Source organism: Arachis ipaensis, chromosome B9 (assembly GCF_059453495.1).
Source record: "Arachis ipaensis isolate K30076 ecotype BB chromosome B9, ASM5945349v1, whole genome shotgun sequence".
NCBI lineage: Eukaryota > Viridiplantae > Streptophyta > Magnoliopsida > Fabales > Fabaceae > Arachis > Arachis ipaensis.
The window spans coordinates 82,832,520-82,839,420 of record NC_142444.1 but is presented as its reverse complement, the minus strand read 5'-3'; the positions used below and the strand labels follow the sequence as shown (position 1 = coordinate 82,839,420).

General features: G+C 40.6%; 1 non-coding gene across 1 annotated transcript; it reads left to right on the top strand.

Annotated features, from left to right (window-relative positions):
- The first annotated feature begins 5,771 nt into the window (after positions 1 to 5,771).
- On the top strand, positions 5,772 to 5,875 carry LOC148545234 (small nucleolar RNA R71). The gene has a single exon (XR_015901930.1). It is a non-coding gene; the product is annotated as a small nucleolar RNA R71 (small nucleolar RNA).
- Positions 5,876 to 6,901: the final 1,026 nt, after the last annotated feature.

Below are 6,901 nucleotides of genomic sequence, written 5' to 3'. Positions count from 1 at the left end.
CCACAGGCATTTGTCTCAGAAGTTCAAACCATTGGTGCCTAGCTTATTTTCTCAAATTTTTTTCTTTTTGGTTGCCCTTTTTCAGTGGCTTTTTCTTCTTCTTTTTCTTTCTTTTTCATGGCCAAAGACATTTATTCATCAAGATCCATAGACAGTTTTCAATTTCTACATAAAAAATGATAATTCTACACTCTATTTCCAGTGATCTGACTGAACAATCAAGCATGCATACCACCACTTAATTCTACTTGATTTGTCACTAATTTAGCCAAGTTACTTTTGTTCAAACTTTTCTTTTATTTTTGGAAACAGAACAAGCATGGCAAGCACTTGTTTAAGAAGGTGAAGTTATATCCAAACATCTAGGCATTCACTTTATTCAAAGCAATAACAGACACTCATATACTAAAAACTTCACATTCCAGAAAGATTCAACATTTACAGTTTAAACCAGAACAAGCATGCTTTTGTTTGCCCTTTTTAAAGAATTATCAAGGAACAATACCACCTTGTGAAATTCCTTGTTTTCTCTTTGTTGCCAGGAAACACTTTGATTTCTCCTTCTTCTCCTAATTGTTGCTTCATGTTTTAAGATCCTTGTTTCCTTTCCTGCAAAGAGTGATGAAGTTGCTTGCTTCTCAAGCACTTGATTGGTTAGCTCAATTATGTGTGGGTAAGTATCTGAGTCTTAAGTTGGTGTGTGAACACCAAACTTAGTCTCCCACTTACTTCTCTGTTCTTTGAATCCTTGAGTTCTCTCTGGAATGAAGTTGCTGCTAAGGGTTTTAAGCATTTCTGTGACTGCTTAGAATGGTTGTTCCTTTCATATAATTCAAAGGTTGTTGTGTTCAGTTGATCTTTATGGTGGAACACCAAACTTAGAGTCACACATTCCCCTTTGAATTATTGATCCACGAATTCATTGTTTGGTGTGAAACACCAAACTTAATTCTTTGCAATGCACAGAAACTACTTCACCTTTTTTTTTATTGAAACAAATAAAAGAAACAGCAAAAGGGTATTACCTCAGGTTGGGTTGCCTCCCAACAAGCGCTTCTTTAACGTCATTAGCTTGACGGTCAGCTTCCTCAGTTGAGGTGATATTTAACCTTGTCCTTCTCCTCCACATCTCCCAAGTAATGTTTGAGTCTTTGACCGTTCACAATGAAGGTTCGTTGTGACTTTTCTTCCATGATTTCTACTTGTCCATATTTGGAGACCTTGGTGACAAGGAATGGTCCAGACCACCTTGATTTTAGCTTCCGTGGAAATAGCTTCAGCCTAGAATTGTAGAGCAATACTTTTTGTCCTTCTTCAAATTTCCTTGGGGCTATGTTGCTGTCATGCTTCTTCTTTGCTCTTTCTTTGTAAATTTTGGCATTCTCATAAGCTTCAGCTCTGAATTCTTCCAACTCTTGAATTTGCAACATCCTTTTTTCTCTAGCAGCTTTGCTGTCCAAGTTCAAAAGTTTCAAGGCCCAGTATGCCTTGTGCTCCAACTCCAGTGGCAAATGGCAAGCTTTTCCGTATACTAGTTGGTAAGGAGACATTCCAATTGGTGTTTTGAAAGCTGTCCTATATGCCCAAAGAGCATCATCTAGCTTAATCGACCAGTCCTTCCTTGAAGTTCCCACAGTCTTTTCCAGGATCCTTTTGAGTTCTCTGTTAGATATTTCGGCTTGCCCACTTGTTTGTGGATGGTATGGTGTGGCTACCTTGTGTTTGACTCCATATTTTAGAAGCAATGCCTCTAATGGTTTGTTGCAGAAGTGGCTTCCTCCATCACTGATGATTGCTCTTGGAACCCCAAAACGGCAAAAATGTGTTTTCTGAGGAAGTTCATGACTACCTTATTATCATTGGTTGGAGTTGCTATTGCTTCAACCCATTTGGAGACATAGTCTACTGCCACAAGAATGTAATTATTTGAGTATGAGGAGGGAAAGGGTCCCATGAAATCTATCCCCCATACATCAAACAATTCAAGTTCCAGAATGAATTGTTGTGGCATTTCATTTCTTCTTGGCAGGTTCCCCGCTTTCTGGCATTCATGGCAGTGCTTCACTAGTTCCTTTGCATCTTTGAAGATAGTGGGCCAATAAAAACCACACTGCAACACCTTAGCTGCTGTTCTTTCTCCTGCAAAATGTCCTCCATAAGTGGAGCCATGGCAGTCCCATAAGACTTCCCTTCCTTCTTCCTCTGATATGCATCTTCTGAGTATGCCATCGGAACATTTTTTGAACAAGTATGGTTCGTCCCAGATGAAGTATTTGGCATCATTTACCAATTTCTTCCTTTGATGCTTGTTAAATTCCAACGGCCAACTCCCAGTGGCCTTGGAGTTTGCTATGTCTGCAAACCAGGGTGCTTTGTGAATTACCATGAGTTGTTCATCAGGAAAGCACTCATTTATATGTGTGCTTTGTGTGCTTCCTTCTTCACATGGTATCTTTGATAAATGGTCTGCCACCTTGTTCTCTACACCCTTCTTGTCTTTGATTTCAATGTCAAATTCCTGCAACAAAAGAACCCATCTAATAAGTCTTGGTTTGGATTCTTGTTTAGCAAGTAAGTATTTTAAAGCTGAATGATCAGTGAAGACAATGACTTTAGATCCAATGAGATAGGATCTAAATTTGTCAAATGCAAAGACTATTGCCAAGAGTTCTTTTTCAGTGGTTGTGTAATTCCTTTGGTTAGCATTCAAGACTTTACTGGCATAATAAATCACATGTACCAAATTGTCTTTCCTTTGTCCTAACACTGCCCCAATAGCAAGGTCTGATGCATCACACATCAGTTCAAAAGGTAAGTTCCAATCAGGTGGGGCAATGATAGGTGCAGAGGAAAGTTTTTGCTTCAAAAGTTCATAGGCTAGCATGCAATTTTTATCAAATACAAAGGGTGTATCAGAGACAAGCAAGTTACTCAAAGGTTTGGCTATTTTAGAAAAGTCTCTAATAAACCTTCTGTAAAACCCAGCGTGTCCCAAAAAACTCCTAACTGCCTTGACATTACTTGGTGGAGGTAGTTTTTCAATGATTTCCACCTTAGCTCTGTCCACCTCCATGCCTCTATTAGAGATTTTGTGGCCAAGGACTATTCCTTCTGTGACCATGAAATGACATTTTTCCCAGTTTAATACTAGGTTAGTCTCTTGGCACCTCTTAAGCACCAAGGCAAGGTGGTGTAGGCAGCTGGGAAAAGAATCTCCAAACACAGAAAAATCATCCATGAAGACCTCAATAAAGTTTTCAATCATGTCCGAAAAGATGGACAGCATGCATCTTTGGAAAGTGGCAGGTGCATTGCACAATCCAAAGGGCATGCGTCTATAAGCAAAAACTCCATATGGACAAAAAAATGATGTTTTCTCTTGATCTCTAGGATCAACTACTATCTGATTATAGCCTGAGTATCCATCCAAGAAGCAATAGTAAGCATGTCCTGCAAGCCTTTCAAGCATCTGATCCATGAATGGGAGTGGGAAATGATCTTTTCTGGTGGCTTCATTGAGCTTCCTGTAGTCTATGCACATCCTCCACCCAGTGACAGTTCTTGTGGGTATGAGTTCGTTCCTCTCATTTGGCACCACAGTTATGCCACCTTTTTTGGGAACTACATGGATGGGACTAACCCATGGGCTATCAGAAATGGGGTAGATTACCCCTGCCTGCCATAACTTCATGACCTCCTTTTGTACCACTTCTTTTATGACGGGATTCAATCTTCTCTGAGCTTGGATGGATGGTCTAGCATCCTCTTCTAACAAGATTTTATGCATGCATATGGATGAACTTATCCCCTTCAAATCAGCTAGGGTCCATCCAATGGCATCTTGATGAGTTTGTAGCACCTTGATCAATTCTTCTTCCTGTTCTTGACTCAAGGCAGAGCTAATGATAACAGGATGACTCTCATCACTACCCAAGTATGCATACTTGAGATTAGGGGGCAATGCTTTGAGCTCTGGTTTTGGTGCTTCCTTCTCTTCTTTCACTATCTCTGGCATGTTTGGCATGGTTGTTTCAGCAGCCTTGATGTCACTAACTTCTATGTCTTTGGTGAACTCCTCCTCTACCACTTCCTTTGTTGTTTTCTCAAAAGTTTCTTGTACTGCAACGTCCACTACATCCACCCTCATGCATTCCCTTAGTGATTCTGATGGATAGCTCATGGCTTTGAATACGTTAAACACCAATTTCTCATCATGTAGTCTAAGAGTGAGTTCACCCTTTTGTACATCTATGATGGCTCCAGCAGTAGCCAGGAAGGGTCTTCCCAGGATTATTGAAGCTTTGGCTTCTTCCTCCATATCTAACACCACAAAATCGGCAGGAAATATAAAATCTCCCACCTTCACCAACAAATCCTCAACTATCCCATGAGGGAATTTAAAAGTTCGATCTGCCAATTGGAGGGCCATTCTTGTTGGTTTGGCTTCCTCAATCTTCATTCTTCTCGTAATTGTTAGAGACATCAAATTGATACTGGCCCCTAAGTCACACAAGGCCTTCTCCACCATGACTTCTCCTATGATGCAGGGGATTTGGAAACTGCCTGGATCCTTCAATTTCTGAGGCAGTTTGTGCTGGATGATGGCACTGCATTCTTCAGTTAACAATACAGTTTCCTCGTTTCTCCAGCTTCTTTTCTTGGTCATTAATTCCTTTAAGAATTTTGCATAGAGTGGCATTTGCTCTATTGCCTTAGCAAACGGAATGTTGATTTGAAGCTTCTTGAAAATCTCCAAGAACTTGGAGAATTGGCCATCCTTTTCACTTTTCATCAAACGTTGAGGATATGGTGCTTTAGGTGTATAAGGCTTCAGGTCCTCTTTTTCTTTTTCTTTTGTTGCAGACGATGTAAAAGATTGTCCTTGTTCCTTATCTCTCACATTTTCCTTTGCTTCATCCTCTGTGGTTTCTTTTGAGATCTCCTTTAGATTCTTTCCGCTTCTGAGGGTTATGGCCTTACATTCTTCCCTTGCAATAGCCTTGGCAGCATGAGAAACGCTTGTCCCAGAGGTTTGCTTAGACAAATAAGCGATTTGATTTTCTAGCTTCTGGATGGCAGCTCCTTGGTTTTGCAGGTTAGAATTCACTTCTTCCTTAAAAGCTTTCAATTCGGTTATGTCTTGACTCATGGTTGCAAGCATTCCTTCTATCCTGTTTAATTGATCTTGAAATTGTTGGTTCGGATTAGGTTGAGCAGATTGATTATTTTGGCTATGATATGGTGGTTGAGAGTAAGTGTTTTGTGTGGCTTGGTATGATCTTTGGTTGGAGTTTTGGTATGTGGACTTGTTATATTGGTTTTGCTGGTTTCCCCACCCAAAGTTTGGGTGGTTTTTCCAGCCTGGGTTGTAAGTGTTGGAATGTGGATCATATGGTTGCCTTTGTTGATTTCCTACATAATTGGCCTCTTCCCAATCACCTCCTTCAGTGCTTTCTTCCTCTTGATCTTGTGTGTGAATTGCAGCCACTTGTTTTGTTTCTAATTTCCTGGTGAGCTCTGCTAGTTGCTTGGCAAACACCTTGTTTTGGGCTAGAATTGTATCAACATGGTTTAGCTCCATGACTCCCTTAGTGTTGTGTCTCTCTGATGCATAGTAGTACTCGTTCTCAGCCACTGTCTCAATCACTTCAATGGCTTCTTCCACAGTTTTTTTCCTGTTCAATGAACCTCCTGATGAATGGTCTACAGCCTTCCTTGATTCATAAGTCAGTCCATCATAGAAAATATGCAATTGCACCCAGTCATGGAACATGTCTGGTGGGCATTTCCTTGTCAAATCCTTGAATCTCTCCCATGCCTCGTAGAGAGTTTCACCATCTTGTTGTCTAAACGTCTGAACCTCAGATCGAAGCCTATTGACCTTTTGTGGGGGGTAGAAACGTGCCAGAAACTTGCTTTCCACCTCATCCCAGGTTGTTAGGCTCCCCCTTGGGAATGATTCCAGCCACTTAGCTGCCTTGTCCCTAAGTGAAAATGGGAACAAAAGCAGTTTATATGCATCTTCCTGGACTCCATTGGACTTCACAGTGTCACAAATTCTCAGGAATTTTTTGAGATGTTGGTTTGGGTCTTCATTAGCATTTCCACTAAATGAACAATGATTCTCCACAAGTGATATTAGCTGTGGTTTGAGCTCAAAATTGTTGGCCTGAATGGGTGGTTTCTGGATGCTGCTACCACAATTCCCAGAGGTTGGGTTTATGTATGAACTAAGAACCCTCCTCTCAGGAATGGCATTGTTTCCATCAGCTCTCTCATGGTTGTGAACTTCTCTATCCATGTTGAGATCTAAAGCTTCCTCAAAATTGTCCTCAGATTCTCCTTCAGATTCCTCTTCTCCCAGTACTCTCTTCCCTCTTGCTTCCATTCTCAGTCTATGAAGGGTCCTCTCTGGTTCGGTATATGGAGGAGTTGATGTCTCTCCTCTCCTACCTGTCATACAAGAACACAGCACAGGCAACAAACAAGTGAAATACTCTTGGTTAATGGAAGAGTATGGTTAGAGCAGTTGAGGAATTAATTCAAACAGTTAGTGAGTCAGTGAGTTAGTTGCTTGAATTTAAAGGCATAAAGAAAGAAAGCATGTAACAGAGTGCAGAAATTAAAATTCAACAAGTAACTTGTACTGAATTAATCAAAACAAAAAAAAATGCTCAATCTAGTTAACTTCCAATTTGAGAATTGTCAATCGAAAACCAATCCCCGGCAACGGCGCCATAAACTTGATGCGCATAAACTTGTTATGCTACGATTTAGGAAATTGCACGATCGGCAAAATTCCTTCCGGCAAGTGCACCGGTTATCGTCAAGTAAAACTCATAATAGAGTGAGGTCGAATCCCACAAGGATTGGTTGAGTGAGCAATTCGGATTAGAAGTGT